The sequence below is a fragment of the Lynx rufus genome, unplaced genomic scaffold (assembly GCF_022079265.1).
Source record: "Lynx rufus isolate CCGP_SWC_20201006 ecotype Redwood Valley unplaced genomic scaffold, mLynRuf1.p SCAF_1, whole genome shotgun sequence".
In the NCBI taxonomy this organism is placed as follows: Eukaryota; Metazoa; Chordata; class Mammalia; order Carnivora; family Felidae; genus Lynx; species Lynx rufus.
In genome coordinates this window covers 194,869,727-194,896,365 of record NW_025814823.1, presented here as the reverse complement: position 1 = coordinate 194,896,365, position 26,639 = coordinate 194,869,727, and positions in this window count along the sequence as shown.

Below are 26,639 nucleotides of genomic sequence, written 5' to 3'. Positions count from 1 at the left end.
TTTCAACGTTTATTTATTTTTGGGACAGAGAGAGACAGAGCATGAACGGGCGAGGGGCAGAGAGAGAGGGAGACACAGAATCGGAAACAGGCTCCAGGCTCTGAGCCATCAGCCCAGAGCCTGACGCGGGGCTCGAACTCCCGGACCGCGAGATCGTGACCTGGCTGAAGTCGGACGCTTAACCGACTGCGCCACCCAGGCGCCCCTAAAGACAGTTTTCTAGAGAAGATGACACCTAGGTGAAAAATTTTCCCCCAGTTTTATTGAGAAATAATTGACATACATCACTGTATAAGTTTAAGGAATATAGTATGATGGCTTGATTTGTGAAATGAATTATGTGAAATGAATACCACAATAAGTTCAGCTAACATCCATCTTCTCATATGGATAAAATAAAGAGAAGAGAAAAAAGAGTAAAGGGAAAAAAAATTCTCCTTGTGATGAGAACTCATGATTTACTCTCTTAACAACTTCCCTATATGTCATAGAGCAGTGTGACTAGAGTCACCACATTGTACATTACATCCTCAGTACTTACTTATCTGATGACTGAAGTTTATATCCTTTGATGACTTTCCTCCAATTCCCCCTCCCCCCACCTCATGCCAGTGGTAACCACAAGTCTGATTTCTCTTTCTATGAATTTTTTTTAGATTCCATATATAAGTGAGATCATATAGTGTTTGTCTTTCTCTGACTTATTTCACTTAGCGTAATGCCTTCAAGAATCATATATAACGTAACCAATATTAGAATTTCCTCATTTTTTTAAATGGCTGAATAATAGTGCACTGGATATGTATACCACAGCTTCTTCATCCATTCATCCATCGATTGACATTTAAGTTGTTTCCATGTCTTGGCTATTATAAATGATACTTTTATGAACATGGTGTGTGGATACCTTTTTGAGTTAGTGTTTTCATTACTTTTGGACGTATCCCCAGAAGTGGAATTTCTGGATAATATGGTAGTTCTGTTTTTCATTTTTTGAGGATCCTTTATACTGTTTTCCATAGTGGCTGTACAAATTTCATTCCCACCAACAGTGTACAGGATTCCCTGTTCTCCAAATCCATGCCAGCATGTGTTATCTCTTACCTTTTTTTTTTTTTTTTTTTTTTTTTTTTACAATGGGCATTCTAACAGGTATGGGTATCTCATTGTGGTTTTAATTTGCATCTCCCCAATGACTAGTGATATTGAGCATCATTTTATATACCTGTTGGCCTTTTGTATATATTCTTTGGAGAAATATTTATTCCAGTTATTTGCTCATTTTAATTGGATTATTTATTTATATTTTGCTATTGAGTTGTATGAATTCTTTATATGTTTTGGAATAAACCCCTTAATCAGTTGTATGGTTTGCAAATATTTTTTTTCCTATTCTGTAGGTTATCTTTTCACTTTGTTTATGGTTTCCTTTGTTGAGCAGACATTTTTAGTTTGACGTAGTCCCACTTCTTTATTTTTGATTTTGTTGGTTTGTGCTTTAGGGTCATATCTGAAAACTCATTACCAAGACCATGTCAAGAGGCTTTGTTCCTGTGTTTTCTTCTATGATTTTCATGGTTTCAGGTCTTATATTTACATCTTTAATCCATTTTAATTTAATTTTTGTGAATGGAGTAAAGTAAGGATCCAGTTTCATTCCTTTATATGTGAATATCCAGTTATTCCAGCAGCATTTATTGTAGAGATTGTCTTTTACCCATTGAATATTCTTGGCTTCTTTGTCAAATATTAGTTGATCATATATTCTTGGGTTTATTTCTAGGCTCGTGATTCTGTTTAATTGGTCTATTTGTTTCTGTGGCACTACCATACAATTTTTTTGACCAAAAAAAAAAAAAAAAACTGGCAGGGCCATTCTATACTGAGGAGTTTGAATTTCATCCTGAGGGCATGGGGAACTACTGAAAGCTATTAACAGTGATATGATTGTATTTAAATTTTAGAAAGATTGTTCTGGTAGCCCAATGGGGGAGTTGAGTGGAACAGAGGTAAGACCAGAGCTTGGGAAGTATGTTAAAATTTCTGTTGCAGTTACCCAAGTGATGAGTGATAGTAATGCAAGCAGTAGTAGGGGCAATGGGAAGAGGGGGATGAAATACCAAGGAACTGAAATTATAGTATTAAGTATTTCTTGGATGTGTGTGGGGAGTGAGAGAAAAGAGGTCAAGAATACCATTCAGATATCTCTTGAATGAGATGACCACTACAGGAAAGATGCATGAAAAATTAAATGTGAAGGAAGGAATGATTAGAAGTATACAACAGTACTGAGACTATGAGAGTATTGAATTGAAAATTGGGGAAGTCTTCATGGAAGAAATGGTATTTGAGATGAGCCTTGAAATATGGGTAAGTTTTTATATGGAGTCAGTTGTTCTCCTTATGAGGAGGATGACGGTGTTTAAAAATGCTTGGTCTAGAGTGATGCATCTAAGGGAGTCATTCTTTGCTTTCATAGATAGGTACGTGTTGGTAGTTCAGTGCTATTGCCATCCATCCCCTTATTTGACTGTGATGATGTTCTCAGGAGAAACACATGATAAGTAAAATGATCTCCTTTTCAGGGGGAAGATGCCAACTCTTGGGTAAAATGATGCTTCCAAGCTCCCCACTTTGTCAGGAGAAGAACCATGGCTTGAACCCACATGGCACTGAGTACAAGGCATCATGAAACTGGATCCAAATAGAAAGTTAACCAGATGCTGCTCACCTGTCAGGTAAGGATCTGAATTGAAATAGCTCTCTCAAATAAGAGACATTTTTGCAATAGAATCAAGTCATGCTTGAACTGTATATCCTAGAGGCACAAACCCTGAAATCAGGATAGCTGAGTGGGAGTTGTAGATGGATCTTCAAGGACACTGTGAACTAGACACAACTAAGGAAGGGATTGAGTGACCTTCATTCTTTTGCTCTTGGGAAACAGTAGCTTGCATATGGCCATTTGGAAAGATGTACCATGAATCCAGGTATTAAAATTCTAATAATTGTTATAGTTATAGTGCAATAGAATTTTTTTTTATTGCTCAAATTATTCAATCTTTGGCCATTGGGAACTTTTCCAATTGTCTTCTGTGTTCTTTTGACATACCTTCAGTATGGGAGGTATTTATTTATTTTTAGCACTTGCTTGCTTTCTGGCACTGTAAGATGTTTCAGGCTCATCTTGGAGATTTCCTGCCCCATCCTAGAATTAGTCATTTTTACAAGGAGGTTTGGTTCCTCTTTGTTTATTTTTTGTGTTTTTTTGGGGGGTTGTTTGTTTTTGGTTAATGATATTAGAAACCAAGATCTGGGTGCTAGATGCTAGAAGTGCTTTTTGCAGCTAGGGTGCCATAGCTTCCAGCTGATAGAGCAAGGAAATACATGTGTGCATCCTAATTGGTGTATGTATGTGTATATGTGTATACACACACACACACACACACACACACACACACACCCCTACCTATAAATACCAATATATTTAACCATCCGTATCTATATTAAACTGAATAAAGGTTATACTGATGTCTCTAACTTGAGTCCATTATACACAGGTTATTTTACCCTCCTGCCCTTGGTTATCTGTAATTTTTGATCTCAACCAGGAAAAACCAGGCTCCCACCATTTGTGACTCAGTTATTTAATTGTTCAATTCCAGTATATGTGCTTAATAGTTTCAGAGCTGATTTCCCATGGAAGAGAAAAAAACTATCGAGTAGAGGACAGTGCATATATATACAGTTCCTTTTGCCTCTGCTCTTACAGACTGCACCATTTGTTAGGTAGGTTTATCTCATCCTCATGACTGATGTTGCTTCATACATTTGTACCACAGTTAGATTCCTTGGCCACATTATGCATTCTATCCTGAGATTCCCTGATTACCTAAATCATTTTTTTAAATTTGCATATGTTAGTTTCAGTCTTTGTCCTATAAAATTTTATAGGTTTTAACAAATACATAATATATCCACCATTACAGTATAATACAGAATAGTTTCACTGCCCTAAAAAAAAAATTCAGTTTTAACCCTCTACCTCAAACTTCAGGAAAGAAAGAACTTATGTGTTTACCAACTCTATGATTTTGCCTTTCCATAATGTCACAGATGTTGGGATCTCCTGGGCCATCCCCAGGTTTGATGATTCAGTAGGAGGACTCACAGGGCTTAGCATATAGTACTTACAGCTAAGATTTATTACAGAATACAAAAGAGAGACTACAAAGTAAAATTGGCAAAAGGAAAGGCATATGGGGCAAAGTCAGGATAAAGGCACAAACTCTAAGAGTTCTCTCCTAATGGAGTCACACAGGGTGTGCTTAATTCCCTCAGCAATGAGTATGACAACATGCATAAAATATTGTCTACCAGGGAAACTCATTAATGACTCTGTGCCCAGGGTTTTTCAAAGAGGTTGGTCATATAGGTACACTCTGTATAGCATGTACCAAAGACCTGGACTCATGCAAGGAAAGATGTCCAGCTTACACCACATTGTTTGCACAACAGTTTCACAGTGATTCACTTTTATGAATTTTTGGAATGGTGGGAAACTCCCTGAAATCCAAGTCCTGAAACACCAGCCAAGCAGCAACCTTGGAAACAGGCCTTTCTAAGGATAACAATCTTAGGCCTTCTTTGTTAACACTTGTATGTACGTCATACAGATGAAGTCATATAGTATGTAGTCTTTTCAGACTGACTTTTTTCACTTAGCAATGTGCATTTAAGATCCATTCATGTCTTTACATGATTCAATAGCTCAACCCTTTTTATCACTGCATAGTATTCCATGTTTGGACATACCACAGTTTTTTTATCCACTCGCTTATTAAAGGACATTTTGGTTGCTTCTGGTTTTTAGAGATTATTAACAAAGCTTCTCTAAACATTTGTTTACAAGTTTTTATATGGACATGAGTTTTCTAATCAGTTGTGTACCTAGGAGTGTGATTGCTTGATTGTGTGGTAAGATTATGTTTAGTGTTATAAAAAATGACCATACTGTTTTCTGAAGTATTTGTAGCATTTTGCTTTTTTACCAGCAATCAACGAGAGTTCTCATTGCTTTAAATCCTTGTTAGCAATTGGTATTATCTAATTTTTAATTTTCATTTCAGCCCTTTTAATAGTGCATGGTAGTAGCTCCTTGTTTTAATTTGGATTTCCTTAATGGCAAGTGATGTTAAAAATCTTTTCTTGACATTCTGTATCTTCTTTGGTGAAGTATACATTTACACATTTTGCTCATTTTTAAATTAGGTTGTTTGTTTTTCATATATGGGTTGTAAATTTTTGTATGTGTTTTGAATGCAAATCCTTTACAAATATACTCTCCTAGTCTGTGGCTTCTGTTTTCATTACCTTAACGATGGCTTTCATGGGTCAAAGGTTTTAATTTTAATAAAATCCAACTTATCAATTTTTCTCTTTTCTAGATCATACTCTTTGTATTGTATCTAAAAACTCATCACCAGACTCAAAGTCCCTTATTTTTTCTTCTAGAAATTTTATAGTTTTTCTTTTACATTTCTATGATCCATTTTGAGTTAATTCTTGTGGGAGATATAAAGTTGTAAGGGCTCTGTGTTGGTTTATTTTTTTGCATATAGATGTCCAATTGTTTCAGCATCGTTTGTTGAAAAGACTATCCATTCTCCATTGAATTGCCTTTATGTCTTTGTCATAAATCAGTTGAGAATGTTTGTTTGGGTTTATTTCTAAGAACCCTATTCTGTTGCATGCATCTGTGTTTCTGTTCTTTTACAAATAGCACACCATCTTGATTACTATAGTTTATAATGAGTCTTGAAATAAGGTATTGTGTCTTGAAGCTTTTCTTCTTTGGTATAGTATTATGTTGGCTACTCTAGGTCTGTTGCCTGTCCGTGTAAACTTTAGAATTAGTTTCTTGATATCTACAAAATAGCTTACATAAGTATATTTTTATTACAGGGCTTTGCAGAACCATTAGTATATTAAAGTGCATTATGAATATCTAAGGAGAATAAACACTTTGCAGCATTTCCCAAACTTACTTGACTTCAGTGTTCTCCCCCTGCCCTCCCACCCCCCACCCCCCACCCCCCGACCTATATTGCATGACCTCAGAGATAATTTCCTTCTTTTGATATAAGCAAAAACTGAAGCTCACAGGAGAAAGTATCTTGCTCTAGACTAGGTTAATAATTTTATTAGGATCAAGGCCTGGGCTAGAAACCTGTTTTTTGTTTTGTGGCTATAATTATATTTTGGTCATATACATAAACGACATACATCTCTATCTTCAGATAATTTTGTAGTTAGGATAAAAACTCAGAGAAGCATAATATTAGATATTCTCTGTCTCGAAAGATTTCAGTGCTTCATGCTACATGAATGGGTTTTTAGTCAACTTATTCTCTCAAATAATAGTGATTACATATATTACATAGAATAATTTTTTCTTATTCTGATTATTTAAAATTGTACAATTTAGTATTGGGGATAATAATAACATAAATCTTATTATCCCATGCTTTTAAAGTCTATTGGAAAAAAAAATAAAAAATAAAGTCTGTTGATACTCATTCAATAAACATGGTGGGATTGGGGACATACTCGTTGAAAACTATGTCAGTGTATTGAAAATACTAAAGTAGATCTGAAGCCCACCAATCTCATAGAGCCTTTATTAGCTTTAAAATTCATTCCCTGACTCTTCTCACTCTCCTCAGGCTCACAGGCTAAGTTTCGTTCCTCTGTTTACTGAAACAGAGGAGTACTAATGAGTGAATCTGAAAGGCTTTCCCTAAGAGGGTTAAATTATTGGCCCCTCAGTTAAGTATTGATTCTCTTTAAAAGCTCCATCTGAAGGATCACTGACATGATTGTCAAGTTTCATGGGCTAGATGGTTTACAGAAATGACAAAGTGTGTGCCTCTTTAATACCCCAGCTCTCTGCTTGGTTTATGTCTTTTTACATTATGTTTTGGGAGCAACTTGGGTGCAGTACCAATGGTCGGTTCTGTTGGCGGACTTGTAGCTTTATTTATATAACTGGATTAACAGTACCTAATCATATTCTGAGCGAGCGAGTGTTCTGTAGCAGTTGAATGGTAGCACTCAAAAAAGGTATGTCCAAATCCAAAGACTTGGTACCTATGAATGTGACATTACTTGGAAAAAGGGTCTTTGCAAATGTAATTAAGTTAAAGAGCTCAAGATGGGATCACCTGGATTATCCATTGAATTATCCCTAAATTCAATGGGTCGTGTCCTTATAAGAGATAGAAAAGGAGAAGGCACTGGGAAAAGAGGAGAAGGCCATGTGAAGATAAAAGCAGAGGTTAGAGTTTTATTGCCACAAGTCAATGAATGTCTGGAGCCAACAGAAGCTGTAAGAGGCCAGGAAGGATTCTTTTGTAGAGGCTTAGGAGGGAGCCTGGCTCTGCTGACACCTTGACTTTGGACCCTTGCTTCTACGACTGTGAGAGAATAAATGTCTGTTGGTTTAAACCACCAAATTTGTACCGATTTGTGACAGCAGTCACAGGAAATGCACCTTATCTTCCAAGATTTCCAACTTAAGTTTTGAAATATTCAGGGCATCTTTCTGGTAGCTTAAGGTTTATCTACCCACAAGGATCATAAGGTGGAAGAGCTCTGTGAGGGCAACAACATCTGCTTTATCTCATCATAGTGTCCACGTGCCTGGATAGCTCTTGGTGTCATCATAGGTGCAATACTGTAATTTTTAAGAAATACATATTTGGCCAGTGAGATGACCAGAATATATTTCTCATATATATTTGTTTTTTGTCCATCGTTCCTGGCTCACAGATCCTAAAACCCTTGGGATTTCCTATGATGAGAGCTGCGAGGTGTCTTTGTTAAGGTAATTAGGTGACTTTTGGAAAGCACTCAACTAACCTAAAAATGGGGGCCTGGCTGATGGGAGAGCCAGCCTCATGATTAGAGGGTTGGAACTTTCAGTCCCTTTGCCCCCCACCTGTGGGAGGCTGGAGGGTCTGGGGATTGAGTTCATTTGCCAGTGGCCAATGACTTCATCAACCATGCCTATGTAATGAAGCATGCATAAAACCTAAAAAGGACAAGATGCTTTGGGATTGGTAAATGCATGTAGGTGCTTGGAGAGTGGCATGCCTGGGGACAGCATGGAAGCTCCCTGCCCTTTTCTCAAATCTTGCCGTATGAATCTCTTCCATCTTGATTTTTTCTTAGTTATACCCTTTTATAATAAACTGGTAATCTAGTAAGTAAGGTGTTTCTGCTCTAGCAAATTAATTGAACTTGAGAAGGAGGTCTTGGGAAACTGATCTATAGCCAGTCAGTCAGAAGTACAGGTAACAAGCTGGGCTTCTGACTGGCATCAAAAGCGTCTGTAGGAGGACAGTCTTATGGGATTCAACCTATGGGATCTGATAATATTTTTGGGTAAATTGAATTGAATTCTGACTTTGAGAACTGCTTGTTGGTGTGGGGAGACACCCTCTTCCAGAAAGCAGAAATGACTTACCTATATGTTTTTAATTTATTTATTCATGTTGCCCAATTCTTGGGTTTATTTACTTATTTTAACTTGATCATCTTGGCAATGGAGAGAAACCCATGGATGATAAAATATCCATGTCTGTAAGTGGCTGATGACCGGTTTTACTTATAGATATGAAAGGTATATATTATTTTACATATTATTGCCATTTAAACTTCTCACTCTTAGCCCTTTGGAAAGAGACTTAAGAGTACACTGCTGATTTTAAGGCTCTCAGAGGCTGTAAACAAACCCTAAAATCATAAAAAAATCTTGTGGTTTTGTAAACATGCCATTGAAATACAAAAATAGCATTAGGTTTTGTTCATTACTTTCTCTTCATTTTATTGTCATGATACAATTTCCTACACTTTTGGAATAGCTAAGTAACTATCTACCTTTTTCTAGTTTAAACAATCTGTTCTACATATAAATAACTGAATCTTCATACATCTCAGCTTTGATTATGTATTTCCCCCACTTAAATGCTTTATCTTGTCTACAAATGTCTACAGAGGGAGGCCCAAACCGCTTAACCTGGACCTAGCCAATCTTTTCAGCTTTATTCCTACCTCCTGCTTATTAAAAGTGCAGAGAGATCCTCCTGACCCATAGACAATGCTTTTCAAACTTTAATGCACGTATGGTTCACTTGGGGGATCTTGCTATAATGCAGATTCTGATTCAGTACGTCTGGGGTGGGAACCTGGGTTCTTGCCTTTCTAACAAGTTCTCAGATGAAGCTGATAAAGCTAGTCCAAGAATGACACTTTGAGTAGCAAGACTCTGACAATATGCCCTTCTGCTATATGCAATCATCACATTTTATCGTTCTGTGTTTAGTAACTCTCTTTCCCTTACTAGTGATTGTGTCCCAGAGGACCATAGACCATGGACCTATTAGTTTCACTGTTAAATCCCTTAGCACCCATCAAAATGAATCTGAGATTCTTAATACTCTGCTTTGGACAGGGCCTAATTTCCCCCTTTTCTTTAAGCTTCAGGCAGTGAATTGAATCCAGAGAAGGAAAGTGACCTCTCCAGGATAACATTACGAATTTAGTGGCAAAGCTGGGGCTAGTAACTGGTCTCTGAAATAAATACCTACTGTGGCACAAAACTTCAAGTAAAGTTCTTAGGACAAGTAGCACATTATTCAGAACTTGCCTCCCAGGTATTGGATACTTAACATAGAACTCCCACTGCAAGCCCTTTGGCAAATTGCAAATGTCTGAGAGAAGACAAGAAATACCTCTGGGGCATTTCTCAGAGTCCATGGAGGCTCCACAATTAGACTAACAGCTTATAGGATAACTAGAGTGTAGCCAATTGAGAAGGATTGACCTAATTCTTCCTTTTTAAGTACCTTAATTTTATGCATCAGGTAATTAATTGAATGACTTAGTGATTACAGATGCTTTTTCTATCTCCAGCCTGGAATGAAAACAAGTTGCATCAGAAATGTAGGTGGGAGTGGGAGAGATCAGGGCACGGGCCACTTGATCAGAGCCTGCACAGATCCCATGCTGTAATAATAATAAAAAAAAAATTACTGTGGTCTTTATATTTATCTAAGTAATGTATTTATCTGCCTAGTAGGAGGAAAATACAGGTAATGCCCCAAAATAACTTCTAGGACTAGACCATGGTTTCTCAACTTTGGAAGTATGTATTGACAATTGGGGCCAGATGATTCTATATTTTAGAGAGCTATCCTGTCTGTAGGATGTTTAACACTTCTTGACTTCTACTCACTAGATTCCAGTAGCCATTCTTCCTCTCTCCACCCTCCCACCCCAAGTTATGACAATGAAAATGTCTCCAAGCATTGTCAATTGCCTCCTGGACAAAAAAGGGAAAAAAATCTCCCAGTTGAGAACAAGTGGACTAGACCATTAGTCAGACTAAGTATGTCTACAGGGCTGTTACATACAGCTACACAAATTGTATAGTAACAATTCCACAGAGTGCCATGCTCATAGATTTCAATAATGTTTGGGGCAACTTTTTTCAGATTTTGATAATATCTGCAATCCAAGATTTTGTCATTTAATAAATTTTTTTATAAAAAATATTTTAAATATTTATTTATTTTTGAGAGGGAGCACACATGAGTGAGGGAAGGGAAGAGAGAAGGGGGGACAGAGGATTTCAGGTGAGTTCTGTGCCCAGTGTGGGGCTCGAACTCATGAACTGTGAGATCATGATCTGAGCCGAAGTCAGACGCGTAACCAACTGAGCCACCCAGGTGCCCCAGTAATGATCTTCATAGAATAAGAGGCTTCCACATTTAAATTCATGGTATGAATTTGCAGAAGCTGTGTGCCTATCAGAATATCTGATGACTTTAATGTCTAAGAGGATAATCCATTGGTCACCTTGATCTCCACAACTGGTCTTATCTTCCAGCCCACCTCATCCTAGACCTTGTTATCATTAGTAATTGTATCACCTCTGAAATTGTCATTTCAAATATTTTTCTCTCTAATGACAAACCTTTGTGCTTCTGACTTGATTTCTCATCTAGTTCTCCCGACAATATTTAGACACCACCTATGTCTCTAATACATTTGATGTCACCATTTTGCATCGCTGACAATGTTCCTCTTATGCTAGATGTCTCTTTACCCAGTTCACATTTACTTGTCCATCATGGTGATCATTCCCTTGTAAAAGCCCTCAATAACCTTGCCTTACCAACCTTGTAATGTGTTTGCCTGGCTAAACCCAATGCAGATTGAATCTAATTATTTACCTTATCTGTATCCGTATCTAAACAGATGAACATCTGCACCTAAGTGGAAAAGACACATACAGTATAGTGATTAATCCACTGCAGTTTAAATTCAAGACCACAAACCTCAAAGGGGCACTCACGTTGCCTAGAATTCACATCCTGGTGACTTTGTTTTCTCCTCTCTGAGACAACTCTCTCAGATGTCTTTCACCCGCTCAGAAGTATTACCACACTTGTACCCTCACTCTTACCTGATAACTTTGCCTCAAAAACAGAAGCAGAGGGAACTCTCATATACACGTTATCAAATCCAGAACACATCTTTCTTTGGTCCCCAATTCTCTATCTTGTATCTTTTCACTCCCTCTGTAAAGGGCCAAGTCTCTTGTCTCCCAGCTTCTGTAACTTCCTCAAGCATTTACCTTCGGTAGTTCCCCCATCCCCTGCATTACAATTTCTTCCTTTTAATGAAATCATTCCCATTGCATATAAATATACTCTAGTTTCTCACATTTTACATTACCCTCTAACTGTGCAGCTTCTATTCTTCTATCATCATATTTCTCTCTTCTTCACCGTAAATTTTGAAAGATTGGTCTACTTTCATTCACTGGATCTGGGTCCTTATCTCCCACTGTGTCTTCATCCACTCCAGTCTGGCTTTTACCATTGCTGCTTCTCAAACCATTCCTGTCTATGGTCATCGTGTTGCCAAAACTAATGGACACTTCTCTGAACTTCTTATTCAGCATTAACGGTAGCCAGTCTCTCCTTCATGAAACCCTTCTCCTGGTGTCTAGGATATCACCCTCTCACATTTCTTGAATCTTTATATATTTTTATTTATTTATTTATTTATTTATTTATTTATTGTTGTTGTTTCAATCCTACCTTTAATTGTTAGCGTTCTCCACTGGTTGGTCCTAGACCATGCTCTGCTTATACATTCTCCTACAATGATCTCATCTACCGCATGGCTTTAAATATCAAATGGATGAAGGATTTCATCAAATCTTTATCCTGTATTCTTTTCTGTGTTTCAGATTTATATATCCATCTGACTCCTTACTATGTATAATTGAATGTAAGATGCCATTTTCAAAACAGAGTTTTGGGGGGCTCCTGGGTGGCTTAGTCAGTTAAATGCCTGACTCTTGGTTTCAGTTCAGGTCATGATCTCATATTTCGTGGGTTTGAGCCCTATGTTGGGCTCCCTGCTGATGGTGCAGAGCTTGCTACGGATTCTCTCTTCCTCTCTTTTCCCCTCCTCTGCTTGCTCTCTTTCTCTCTCAAAATAAATAAATAAACTTAAAAAAATTAAAACAAAAAAAATATTGAATTTTTCTTTCCTCTCCTTCCATGCCCCTCCAACTTTCTCATATCATTAAATGGCACCTTCACCCACCCAAGTCCGCTCAGAACCCACTCAAGATGAAACCCCAGGAGTCAACCTTGATATGTTCCTTACTTTCATTCCCGACTAGAATCATGGTGTTTCATTCTGTTTCTGAAAAATATCTTCTTTCTCTGGTCAAAGAGCAACAGTACCAAAAACTTATTAAAAGTGACAAGACAGATTTTATTCAGGCTTTATTCAGCAGGGGATAGAAACTCTAGTATAAACTGAGCTCACCTCCAGTTAAGACAAAGGTAACTGAGATTTTTAAAGTGATGACAGGAAACAAGGAAGGACCATGGGGAAGTGAAAGGAGGGTGATAAAAAGGGACTGGGGGCTGTGGGAAGTGGAAAATTACAGAAAGGAATAAGTGGAGAATTACCAAAAATGATTTGGCAGTGTGAGTTGGAACAATACACATTTTGTAGTTTGGCAGCATTGTGTTTTCTATGAGAAAAGACTCAGCAATGGAGCTAGGGTCACCTTTAGGGACATGGCCTAGTACAGGTAGAAGCCAGGCTCAAGTTTAGTCAAATCTCTTAGCATAGTGTTTGTGCAAATCCTTTGTGCCACAAAGGAGTTTATAGTTCATACCCTCTTCATTATTACCACCTGATCCCTCACTTATCCTCTGGACTTAGGAAGGAGCCTCTTCAATGGTCTCCTTGTATACATTCTTGCCCAGTGCCAGTTAAATCATGTGTTCATTGGCCATTAAAGATATACAAGTCAAAACCACAATGACATACCATCACATACCCATTCCAGCGTATGAAAAAGACAATAATGAGTGTCAGTGAGGGTGCAAAAAAAAAAAAATGTAGCTTTCCCAGTGCTGGTGGGAACATAAAATGGTACAGTCACTTTGGAAAAATTTGGCAGTTTCTTAAAATGTTAAACATTGAGTTACTACATGACTGGGCAATTCCATTTGGAGGTACCCACCCAAGAGAAATGAAAACATGTCTACACTAAAACTATACCTGAATGTTGTTACCTGTCCATTGTGGATCAGCATAGGGGCTCTGCTTCTTGCTGTCCATTTGAGAACATGGAATGATGAAGCAGCTACCATTCCTACCAACAATTGCTAGTTGTTGTTCCAGAGGAAAAACATAACTGTGGCAGATCTTACATCAGCAATTAAGTGACACATACTACTTCTGCTCTGAATTTAGAGGCTAGAATTAGTCACAAGTCCCCATCCAATAGAATAACAAAGAAGGACAATCCTTGGAGGTGGAGAACCAGAAATGGGCAGCAAGCGTACCAGTGACTCTGTTGTCTGTGCCCTGGGCTTGGTATGATTTCTCTTCAACTCTGTGCAGAGCTGGCTTCTCACACTTCTCACACTTTAGTTCCCAAGACTTCCCTGAGAGCACTTCTATAACAAGTTCATCCCAAGCAGTGCCTCTCCCTCTTGTGCAATCCTTTTGAGTTCTGTGTCTCCTCCTCCAATGTGTTATGACACTGCTTAATTTGTGTTTTGAAATTGTTTGGTAAATTTCTTTGTCTGTTTTACTATGGATTAACTCTTCCCACTACAATGTAAACTTTTGGAGGCTGTAATTTGTATTCTCTGTTTTATTCATTACTGAATCCCCAGCTTTAAGAGCAATGCTTAACAAGCTCATAATAGAAAATCAATAAATGTTAATTAAATGAAAGAATGGACATTTTTTTTTTACCTCCATCACATTTTTTATGCTGTTCCTTCTTCCTCTTCTTTCAAACAAAATACTATACATCGTCTAATGTTCAGCTTAATTTCATCTTCACTATAAAGCCTTTGCCTAATTAGAGGTAATTTCTAACTTAACCATGCTCTCAAAAATTTTTATTTTTTTTAATAGAAAATACCCTTTTATCTTTGTAATTGTATGCATGACTTTCCATTATTTCCTATTCCATACTTTGAATTAGATTTAAGAACCCTATTAAAACTAAATATTAGGTCTCATAAGTATTTTATATCCCAGTGCTCAGCTCATTTAACAAATATTTACTGAACATCTGTGTTCTAGGCAATGTTCCAGGTGCTGAGGATAAAGTAGTAAACACACAGACAGAGTCCCTGCCCTCGTGAGACTTATCTTTTACTCGGACAGACAGACCACCCCACAAATAAATACATGAAATTATTAAGATGTGATAAGCATTTTGAAGAAAATTAAAGTAGAGTAAGGGAGATACATAGCAAAGAGGGAGTGTTGGTCAGGGAAGGCTTTTCTGAAATGTGATATTTGAATAGAGAGCTGCTGAAATGAAGATGTAAGCCGTAAAACATCTGGGAAAAGTATGCTTTGGGCAGAGAGGACAGCAGGCACAAAGGCCATGAGATGGTAATGAACCAGAAGAAGACTATTATGTGGATGGAATGGAATTGGGACCACATTTCACGCAGGGCCTCTGTAGGCTGCATAGTAGTTTTACATTTTGTTAGTGCGCATTAATAGATTTTGAACAGATCAAGATTCTTTAAATCATCAAATCAGCTCTCACTCCATGTTCTGTGTAGAGAATAGTCTGTGGGGAAGGAATGTGGAACCAAAAAAAAAACAGTTAAGAAGCTGTTTGATAGATCAGACAAGGGAGGATTAGCATGATAGTGAAGAGGTGTTTCATAAGTGGCTGCAAGATCAGTGATGGGTGTAGCATCCAGGGAGCCAGGTGAAGAAAGTGTTTCTTTCTTTCTTTTTTCCTTTTTTCAAAAATGTTTATTTATTTTGAGAGAGAGAGGGAGAGAGAGAATCCCAAGTAGGCTCTTCACTGTCAGTGACCTAAGCTGGAATCAAGAGTCAGACGCTTAACCAGCTAGGCCATCCAGGCACCTCAAGAAAGTGTTTCAATAAGGAGGAGGACCAAATAAATGAATGCTTTGGAGTAGTTGAGCAAACAGAGACTTGCTAGTCATTGGTGGGCTGAATAAATATGGTTTCCCTGGAGTAGTACAGACAAAATCCTGACCAGAGAGATTCCAAGAAAAGATGGAAGATGAAAAGTGGGGGCAGAGAACATAGACTGTGATGGAATTTTACTATAAAAAAGGAGCAGATAAGTGGAGAAAGAAAGTATTATTTTGCATAAAAATGATTACTTAATGGATTGAAATTCAAAACGAACACTTATAAGGAAAGATAGAGGGCAATGGATTTATTGGTAATTATTGGTCACTCACTCTAATCTTAAGTGGAAGCTTGAGGTCTTTCAGTTAAGAAGACCTCCTCTCTCCACTATCTTCTCTTTCTGCTTCTTTAATCTCTCTCTGTGCTGGGGGAGGAGAAAGAACTCACTATGGATCAGGGATGAAAGGGACTCTAAGGACCAGCCAGCCCATATTGCTAATAGTAAGTTCTAGAGGAAAGCAATAAAGGGAAAACCTGTAGATTTGTACTAGGCGAAGTCTCTCTTGTCCCTGTTAGAATTGCTCCTTCTTATTCCCATCCTTTCTTGGCCATGATATTCTTTTTGGGTTTCTGCCCAGTGCTTTTGAATTTCACTTTCCAGAAAGCCGGTTGTCCTGGCCAGAACTCTTAATTAAAGATTGAAAAAAAAAATAGAGAGAGGTGGGGGAGGAGAAAGGAGGAGAGAGGGGGGCAGTGAGAAGGGAGGAGAGAGAGAAAATTAAAACAATAAAAACCAAGGCAAAAAACCAACTCTAATTGATTCAGTTTAGAATGAGGAATCAATTCTTTTTGTATTTTTCCTTAGCAAAGAAATAAGATCTTAATTTTTTTTAATGTTTATTTTTTTTTTTGAGAGACAGAGAGACAGAGTGAAAGTGGGGGAGGGGCAGAGAGAGAGGGAGACACAGAATCTGAAACAGGCTCCGGGATCCGGGCTGTCAGCACAGAGCCTGACATGGGGCTTGAACCCACAAACTGTGAGATCATGACCTGAGCCGAAGTCAGACGCTCAACCGACTGAGCCACCCAGGCACCCCAAAGAAATAAGATCTTAAAAATATATGTATATTATCAGGCTGTGGACAGAAGAAAATGTAAAAAAAAAAAAAAAGAAAGAAAGAAAGAAAGAAAAGAAGCAATCCTTTGACTGTTTTTAGTTTTTACTAATGACCAGCAAACATTAACTTATGGGCCATGGGGCACCTGAGTGGCTCAGTCAGTTAAGCATCTGACTTCAGCTCAGGTTTGTGGGTTTGAGCCAGGTGTTGGGCTCCACACTGTCAGTGTGGAGTCTATGTGGGATTCTCTTTCCCGCCCTCTCCCTCTCTCTCTGCCCCTTCCACGCTTGTGCTTTTTTTCTCTTTCTCTCTCAAAATAAACTTTAAAAACAAAGCAAAATAAACAAAAAACCAAGAACTTATGGGCCAAACCTGGCTTACTATCTATTAGTGTAAATAAAGTTTTATTGGACCATAGCCATGCTAATTTGTTTACATATTGTCAGTGGCTGCTTTAATGCTACAACAACAGTGTTGAGTAGTTGCAAAAAAGAATTAGTTTAAACTTTTTTAGTTCAAAATCCTAAAATGTTTAGTATCTGGCCGTTTTCAGAAAAGTTTGCTCACCCCCTGGTCTGTACTAACATTTCCCAAAATTGCCTTCAGTGACATTACCTCAGTGGTAAAGAACACACAGGCATGGAAACTCCAAATTAAACAAGATTAAGCTTATTTCCTCACTGTAGGACTTTACAGAGCCTTTAATATTTCACTATGGATGTGAGTCTCTAAAAGGGGATAAAATGTACCTTGTAGGTTTCAGAATAAAATCTTAGAGAATTAAGATGGTACAATGGTTTTGATTTCTAAAAATGCCTAAATTCTGGCCTGAAAGACACCTCTTCTTTCCATGAGGTCTCTGGACAAGTAATATCCACACAGAAAAATAGAGTGAGACCAAAATGCCACAGTCTTAACAGCTGCTCAAGTGTGTAGTCCCTCACTGCAGAGCTCTCCTGCAAATGGTGACAGTGAAACACACAACTTATAATGTAAGTTACATAAAGTGCTTCCTACCCTCCCCCTGACTTAAATCTTGGGGTATTACCATCTCATGTTAGACTCATGGATAAAGGGCATTCTAAGGGGATTGCTGGGGAGCAGTATGGCAGCTTTGCAGATCGGGTCCTAGCCTAAATTATGTGCTTGGGAAAGACGAGAGAATGATCAGAGTCATGCCTGCACAAAAGCACCAGTTTGTAAATGGAAGTGTAAGAGAGAGAGTAGAATCTTGTTTATGCTTTCAAGGTGCAGTGTTTGTATCTGATACTAACAATGGTCCAGTCAGTATTCCGGAACTCTGAACAATTGGATATGTCATTCCTTCCCACATGCAATTCCTCCTTCTTTGCTGTTGGTGGAGACAATTAAAGAAGTGCCCTGGCATGGTGAGAGGATGCTGTAGTGTGCCTTTCTTTATAATTTGCTGATTTTCCCTAACTTTTCTGACTTCCATGTTTTTTTGTTTTTTTATGGAATTCATCGTGAGACCACCATGAATCTTCTAGGACACACCCTTAGAGAAAGTTGGCCTAAGCTAGTGGTCCTCAGACTTTAGTAGGTATAAGAATTCTTGGAGATACTTAATAATAATTCATATTCCTGTATTTGTATTCCACCTCAGAGGTTCCATTTAGCAGGTTCAAGAATCTGCCTTGTTTTAACAAACTCCCCAAGTAGTTCCAAATAAGGTAGTCCGTTGGTCATATTTTGAGGATCAACTGTCTTGACACTGGCTGGAGAAGCAAAAGAAGTCTTCTTTTAAACTATCATTTTTAAGTGGTTTTCCTAGAGTTTGCAATATATATTTACAAAAAAGCTAAGTCCACTTTCACTCTTCTTTATCGCTAATAACTTTCCTTACTTTGAAGTCTGTTATGTCTGAAATTAATATAGTTATTTTTGCTTTATTCTGATTGGTGTTATCATGGTATATTTGTTTCTGCCCAATTTACTTTTAATTTATGTGTGTGTTTACATTTAGCATGGATTTCTTGTAGACAACCTACAGTTGGGTCATGTTTTTGGATCCACTCTGACAATCTCTGTCTTTTAATTGCATGTAGACCATTGACATTTAATGTGATCATTGGTACAAATGGATTAATATCTATGTGTCATATTCCTACTGTTTTCTGTTTCTTGCCCTTGCTCTTTGCTCCTGTTTTTGTCTTCCATTCTTTTTTTTTTTGCCTTTTGTGATTGTAATTGAGTATTTATATGATCCATTATATATATATATATGTGTGTGTGTGTGTGTGTGTGTGTGTGTATTAGCATATCAATTATATTTCTTTTGTACTTTATTTAGTGGGTACAAAAGGAGTCTTTAAGCTGACATGCAATCCTACCCAACTCAGCAGAGAGGGTTGGAATAGAACTCCAGGCTGGGGAACTAAGTTTGCATTTTACTCCAAAATCAAATATCTTCTTGGGAAACCTCTGACACAGGTAGGCAGATGTTCTAGACTTTTAGTTTTATATTTGAGCAAACTTAACTCTCAGAGGCATGATTAACAAATTGGACCTAGGAAAATTTGGAAGTCTTAAAGATTATAGGCATTCATTGTATGTTATGAACAGTTGAGTCATTTTCATTACAAAAAAAAAAAGTATTTGGAGGAGTCTTTTTTTTTAAGTTTGTTTGTTTGTTTGTTTGTTTGTTTAAAGAGAATGAATCAGAGAGAGGCAGAGAGGGAGAGAGAATCCCAGGCAGGCTCCTCATGGTCAGTATAGAGCCAAAGGCAGGGCTCAAGCTCATGAACTGTGGCTCATATCATGATCTGAGCCAAAATCAAGAGTTGAATGCTCAACTGACTGAGCCACCCAGGTGTCCCAATATTTGGAGGAGCTTTTAGGGTAAGACCTCAGACAGCCTAAGATTCAGTTCTTTGGGTTATCTGAATATGCTTTCTGGGAAGTTATAACATCTCCTTTTCTGGAAATTATTTTTTCCAGAACATTATGAATATTAGATGACATGAGAGAGCTCAACGAGTTTGCAGACTGTTTATAAGAGAGATGAAGATTTACTAGAACAACTAAAATAGAGCTATCTGCAAAGAGAATGAGCTGCCTTGGCAGGCAGCAAACTTACATAACTAAAATGTACAAGTCTAAGATATGTTGTGGAGGGAATTCAAATATCTCACCAGTTCTAGGGTTTTAAACTTTATTTTTATTTTTAATATAATTTATTGTCAAATTAGCTAACATACAGTGTGCAAAGTGTGCTCTTAGTTTTGGGGGTAGATTCCCGTGGTTCTTCACTTATATACAACACCCAGTGCTCATCCCAACAAGTGTCCTCCTCAGTGTCCATCACCCATTTTCTCCTCTCCCCTACCCCCACCCACCCTCATAAATTTTAAAGTCCTCACCAGTTCTGAAATCCTAAGTCTGATGTATAATCATTGCATGCCATGTTTTTGTTGTTGTTGGAAAACAATGGCAATTTTGTATTTTATTTCTGTAAAAATAACATATGTGTCCACTTGGGGGTAGTAAAGTATTTTTTCAGTATCTCTAGGGAGTCTTCTGTATTTCCTCTGCAAATACATTATATGTATAAGTGAAAGCAATACCAACTAGATGTTATTTTATGTCTTTTATTTTGTAAGTGACAGTTTCTTCTAGTGTATAAACAAACACAATAGGAATTATGAACAAACACAGATTTTATTTCCCTTTTTTCCCTGTAATACCCAGGAATTAAAAACATACAAATTAAAATTGTTTTATCAGCAACACATATGCCCAGAGGCTGAATGACATTAGAGTTAATTCTTTAATGGTAGTTTCATTATGTTCAATTCAATTCAATTCAATTCAGTAAGATAGTCCCAAGATGGTTTGAAAATTCCTGGATTATAAAGATACACTAACACTTGAATCATTCTCCTCTTAAACAATTTCAAGACTTTTACATTTTTATTATAATAACAGTAACATAACAATTTACTGTAAAACTTAGTGGGTTAAAATAATGCATCTTTGGGGCATGTGGGTGGCTCAGTCAGTTAAGCAGCTGACTCTTGGTTTTGGCTCATGGTTTTTAAGTTCAAGCCCTGCATCGGGCTCTGTGCTGACAGTGCAGACCCTGTTTTGGATTCTCTCTCTCTCTCTCTCTCTCTCTCTCTCTCTCGGCCCTTACCCTGATTATGGTCATACTCTCTTTCTCAAAATAAATAAATAACCTTAAAATAATGCATCTTTCTTCCCTCATAGTTACTATGGGTCAAGAATCTGGGTACAGCTCAGCTGATAACCCTGGCTCAGAATTTCTCATGAGGCTGCAATCAGGGTGTCCACAGGCCTGCAGTCCCTTCAAGGCCTGACTGGGTTAGGATCTGCTTCCAAACTCACTGACAGCTAGCTTCTCCAGAGAATGCTATGTAAAGAGGGAGGAAGAGCCTGCTCGGTAGAGAAGGCAGAGTCTTTTCGTAACCTACTCTTGGAAGTGATGTCAGTCATTTCTCTCATATTTTATTTGTTAGAAGCAAGTCATTAAAGTCCAACCCACACTCAAGGGGAGGGGGATACCTAGGACATGAGTACCAAAATATAGGTATCATTATAGGGGTCCGTTTAATAGGCTGCCTAACACAGATGCAGATTTCACATTTTAACTTATTTCTCTTTTGAAAAATTACTCAACAGCATTCAATAGTTAATGGGATTTTTATTTTATGGATGTGGTGACCAGAATCTGTCTTGTACTGGTGTCAGTAGACATGATTCTAGTCCTTCCTCTGTGTTGACCAGCTGCAACACCTCAGGCATTTAAATCCTGAATTGTAGTTTTCTTGTCAACAAAAAGAGGCAGTTGGATTATACTCTTTACTCTCCTTTGTAGCTTGGACATTCTTTCCCAACAAATGATCAAGTTCTGTGCTAAGGGGGTCCAACTCTTTTTCCTTTAGATAAGAGTTCCTCAGTCTCAGCACTATTGACATTTTGGGTCTGAGGATTCTTTTTGTTGGGTGAATGCTGTCTTGGACATTCGAGGATGTTGAAAATCACCCCCGGCCTCTACTCACTAGATGTCACGAATAGCTCCTCTCTTTGTGACAATAAAAAATGTCTCTGACTTGGAGGACCACAGATCTAAGCAAAGCTAACATACAAAAATTATTTGCTTTTCTGTAATATCTTGATTTTTTCCCTTAAGGAAAAAAATATATAAATTAATAAATATACAGATGTTAATAGTTTACAAGAATTTGTAATTTAAAAGAGAGGTGATCTTTTGAGGTAGAAATTTAAGACCTAGAGATAAGGTGTTTCTGGTGACTATAGAAGGGTGGGTAGGGGGCAGGGGTAGGACCCTATTCATGCTAAGCATGAATCATACTTATCCTACAGAAAAAATTACTAGAGAATAATTTCCAGGAGCCACAGAAGTGATTGTGTGAAAGTACTCATGAATCCTGTGATGGTTAATTTTGCATGTCAACTTGACTGGGTCATGCAGTGCCCAAACATTTGGTCAAACATTATTCTGGGTGTATCCATGAGGGTGTTTCTTGGATGAGATTAACATTTGGGTCCATTTGAATGAGCAGACTGAGTAAAGAAGATTGCCCTCTCTGATGTGGGTTGGTCTCATCCAATCAATTGAAGACCCGAATAGACCAAAAAGGTTGAGTTAGAGGGAAGTTTGCCTGCTTGATTGCACTGGACCACTGGTCTTCCATCCTTGGACTGGAAATTATGCCATTGGCTTGTCCCTACTGGTTCTCAAGCCTTCAGACTCAGACTGGAACTCTACTGCTAGCTCTCTTGGGTCTCCAGCTTGGTTACCACAGATTCTTAGTCTTCTCAGTTTTCATAATAACATGAGCCAATTTCTTCTGTTAAGTGTGTGTGTGTGTGTGTGTGTGTGTGTGTGTGTGTGTGTCTCCATCTTACTGGCTCTATTTCTCTAGAGAATCCTGACTAATGCAAGCCCTGAGGGAATTTATAAATAAAAGAAAAGATGGTCATGGGAAGACTTCTGGGGAAAATAGTTGAGAAGAAAATAGTTGAAAAGAGGATGGATAGGAGAAGTTAAGAAAAGTCATAACTTTTCTAAGAATCATATTCCAGGCCTCAGCACTATGTAACACTTGGAAAGTCTCTCTTTTTGCCACAGGTTCCTCCTATTGCCATTCTCAACTCCTAGGCACTGTAGACAAGGAATCTCTCCTTGACCAAACTTTAGTCAGGCTCCTTTGAGCCTTCTTTTTGATAAAGTCTCTTCTTGGCCCCCATCTTTGGGACTCTGAGTCCAGTTTTAGCAGTGGATCCTGCTAAGCCAGTTTATAGAGCATCCTTCTTCCCATTGACATCTGATCAAGTTCTTTAATTCTACCCTTTATCTAAAGAAGTTCTGCTTCCCCTCCCCCGCCCTTGATACTTAACCAAGTTCCTCTTAGTAATTTTGCATCCACTCCCTCACCCTGACCATTGGCCATAAATCCCCACTGGGTTCTGTTGTGTTTGAGTTGAGTTCAGTCTCTCTCCCCTATTGCAGTAGTCTATCCCTTATTACAGTGGTCTTACATAGAGTCTTCCTCACCATTTTTAACAAGTTCCTAGTGCAATTTTTGTTTTATTTTACACTACACTGCAATGAAAGCTCCAGTAAATAAAAATTACAGGGGGCAGATTAAGACTAGATTCTTAGATATTTCTTCAATTCATGTCAACGTGTGATTTTAATTTTTTTTCTACTCAGCATGAACCATGTAACAGTTACCTAGGCATGTCTTAAAGCTATGCCTTTCTGTCAAAAATCGGTCCATATGTAGGGAGTATAAGGTAATTTTATAGCTAATCAAGTAGATATAAACCTATTGATAAAATCTTCTTTAGTGAGACACAAAGACTAATATTATGGATGTAAGAATTATGCTATTTTTAGATTTTGCTTTGTTTTCTGAATTATCCAGATTATAGATTCTCCTCATTCATTCAAATGTAGTGAGATGTGAACTGAAATTGGAGTCAGGAGAAATCAGTCCAAATATCAACCCTGCCACTCACTGTTTTATCTTGGACTAGTCACTTGTCTTTTTTTTTTTTTTTTTTTTTTTGCTTTAGATTGGTGGTATAGATTTGTAGCTAAGAGTCGGAGGTCTAAATTTAGAACGGAATTAAACCTCATCTTCAACATTTATTAGCTGTGTGACCTTGGGTAAGTTATTTAACTTCTCTGTTTCAATGTATTTTTCTTCTATGGAATGGGGATTATAATAGTGCCCATTTCTTGTGACGTTCTTGGGAAGGTTAAATAATATGATAAATGTAAAGCTCTTAGCACAGTAGCTGGAAAAGTCTCAATAAATGTTGATAGTTGAAAGGCACATTGGGCTAGATGATCTTGAAGGCTCCTTCATGTTCTAGTTATCTATAAATTTTCTAAGTTACATAGGCATTCAAAATAGGCTGCACGTCTCCATTTGGTTAGGGCCAGGGTTAAGAATAGATAATGAAAGAATGAATATAAATTTTCTTTTAGTGGGTAAATTTGAATCCCCATAGATTCAACAGATTGAGAATAAGGGTGTACTTGTTATTCATTGTGTTTTTAGGTCTAGATCAATGTCTGCCACTTGGTGTATATTTAGCATTTACTGGAAAGGGAAAGTGGATAAAATATAGCATGTAGAGCAATTAAGAACAGTTCCAGGTCAGACTTCCTGCCTTGACCACTAGTCCTCTCACTTCTTTGTATGAATGGCAACTCAGTTACCTCTTTAAGACTCAATTATCTCAATTGTCCAATGGGGATTGTTACAAGCTTTACTTGTAAAAATGTCAAGCACATGACCCACTGTGTGCTTCGTCTAAGTGATTAGTAAATAGCCATATATGATCCAAATCTGATATTGAGGTTCAGACACATAATACAGCTAAACATTCATTTCTACATGTGTTGGAGATAGTGTAATGGTGAGTACCCCTGAGGCTTATCTTCTTTTCATTCCTCTCTGAGCTTCATGTCTATGCTAGAATGACCACATTACCTGGATCCTTAGCCTCCTAAGTCTTCTAATTCTGAGAGTCCAAAAGAAGACATTTAATTCCACAGATGAAGACATGCCAAAGGCCTTTTAAGACAATTAATATGCTTGGTCATCCTTAGCAGCCTGGGAGCCTTGTGGTTTTGCTGACTGCTCTATCATAATATTGATTAATCTTTCATGTAACAAAGAAACAATCTTTAATGCATACTTGTGCCTTCATTATTAATGAAATCCTAGCAGTTGGTGATACAATCTTGGGCAGTTTGTTTATCTGTTGGAAATGACTACAAAAGACACCGGACACATTTCCTGATATAGAGCTCATTTAAATCTTACATTTGAATGCTGCCAGTGAGAGTTACATTCTCTAAAAATTGTAAACAAAGTGAAATGGCATCAAAAATATATCTTCATGAAGAAATAAATGCCTCCATTTCTATGGATCATTTTCTCACAAACACTTATAGCACTTCCTAGGTGTCCAGCACTGTCCTGGAATGTTACAAATCATATGTTGACTTATTTAATCTTCATGTAACCACAGTGATATAGATAGATACTGTCAGCATGTCTATTTTATAGATGGCAAAACTGAACTATGGAGAGATTAGGTAACCTGTCCAAGGTCACGCAGTTAATGATGTTAAAGCCAGGATTTGAACCCAGACATCTGGCTCTAGGGTCCATGTTCTTGACTGCTGTGTTTGCTCTCCAATCTTTGTTAATGATTTAGTGGGAAATAAGTGAAGAGGTAATATTTGGGGATGGCATTAAACTGAAAGGCTTTTTTAGTGATGGCAATGAATTAGAGTCCCATGTAGAATCCATGTAGTAAAATGGGGGAAGCTCAGACTTTGAAGTCATATAGTTGTGGGTTCAAACTCACTGCACCATTCGCTAGATGCATTCTTCAGTCTCAACACTTCACTACTTCTGGTGGTATTATACATCTCATCCTTGGTCAGGCTGTGGTCTCATGGTGAGTGGAGTATACTTCCAGGCCCCCCAATTCTGAGATTGGCCATGAGACTTGCTTAGCATGGGGAGCGCATGCAGTGGGTGGCCATTGTGTTCCTTGTGAATGCCCCAGCTTGGGTGGAGTAGAGTCACCCCAGCTAGGCTGCAGACAGATGAGTAAGATATAAATACTGTTGTGCGACTCACTCAGACTTTGTGCTTGCTTGTCTCTTTTCCCAAGTGTAAGGGAGGACAAGTCTTATTTTGTCAACTGTAAGCAGGGAGATGACAACATCCTCTTAGTGAAGCTGTGGGAACTTAATGAGATAATCGTGTACATGAATGTTATTGAAGTAAAACTAACAGTTTCTAAAACTCACAGTTCTACTTAAAGAATTGGTAATAAAGTTAGGATCAATATCAGAATTTTTAACGTTTAAAAAAGGAAGCATGGAATTAGAACAAGATATTCCTTCTGTTGGTATAATATTCAAATAAATAATCCTTACCAAAGGCTGGTTAAGACCTATTTTCAAAATATCTATGTAGTCACAAATCATTCTTACCTATGCATTAATGTTGGCTTCTTAACATATGTTTTTTTGTTTTTAAAAATAATGAATTACTTTTCTTTTTAAATAGTGTTTTGTTTGCCAGCTCAATCTAACCATCCTGCCTACTAAATGCACAGTATATATTTTTTACCCTGTGTATATTTCACTGGCAATAGCATCATTTAGGTATATGCAACAATTTCTATGTATAGATTAGTTAAAACTCTCAAACATTGACATTACCTAGAAAATGTTTCCAAAGTACAGCATATGCATATGTCTAATGTAGAGTTCAACTGTAATTTAATGATTTAGAAGGGATTAAAAAAAGGGAAGAGATAGATTGGTTCGATTTGCTTGGCTTGCATAAGCTAATACAACCTCAAGCTTTCTTACAATGTTTGTATAGTATACTTCTACATATTCAAAAAACGAGATCTCCAGCCAAGTAGAGAGAATGTGGAATCCTGCATCTTTTT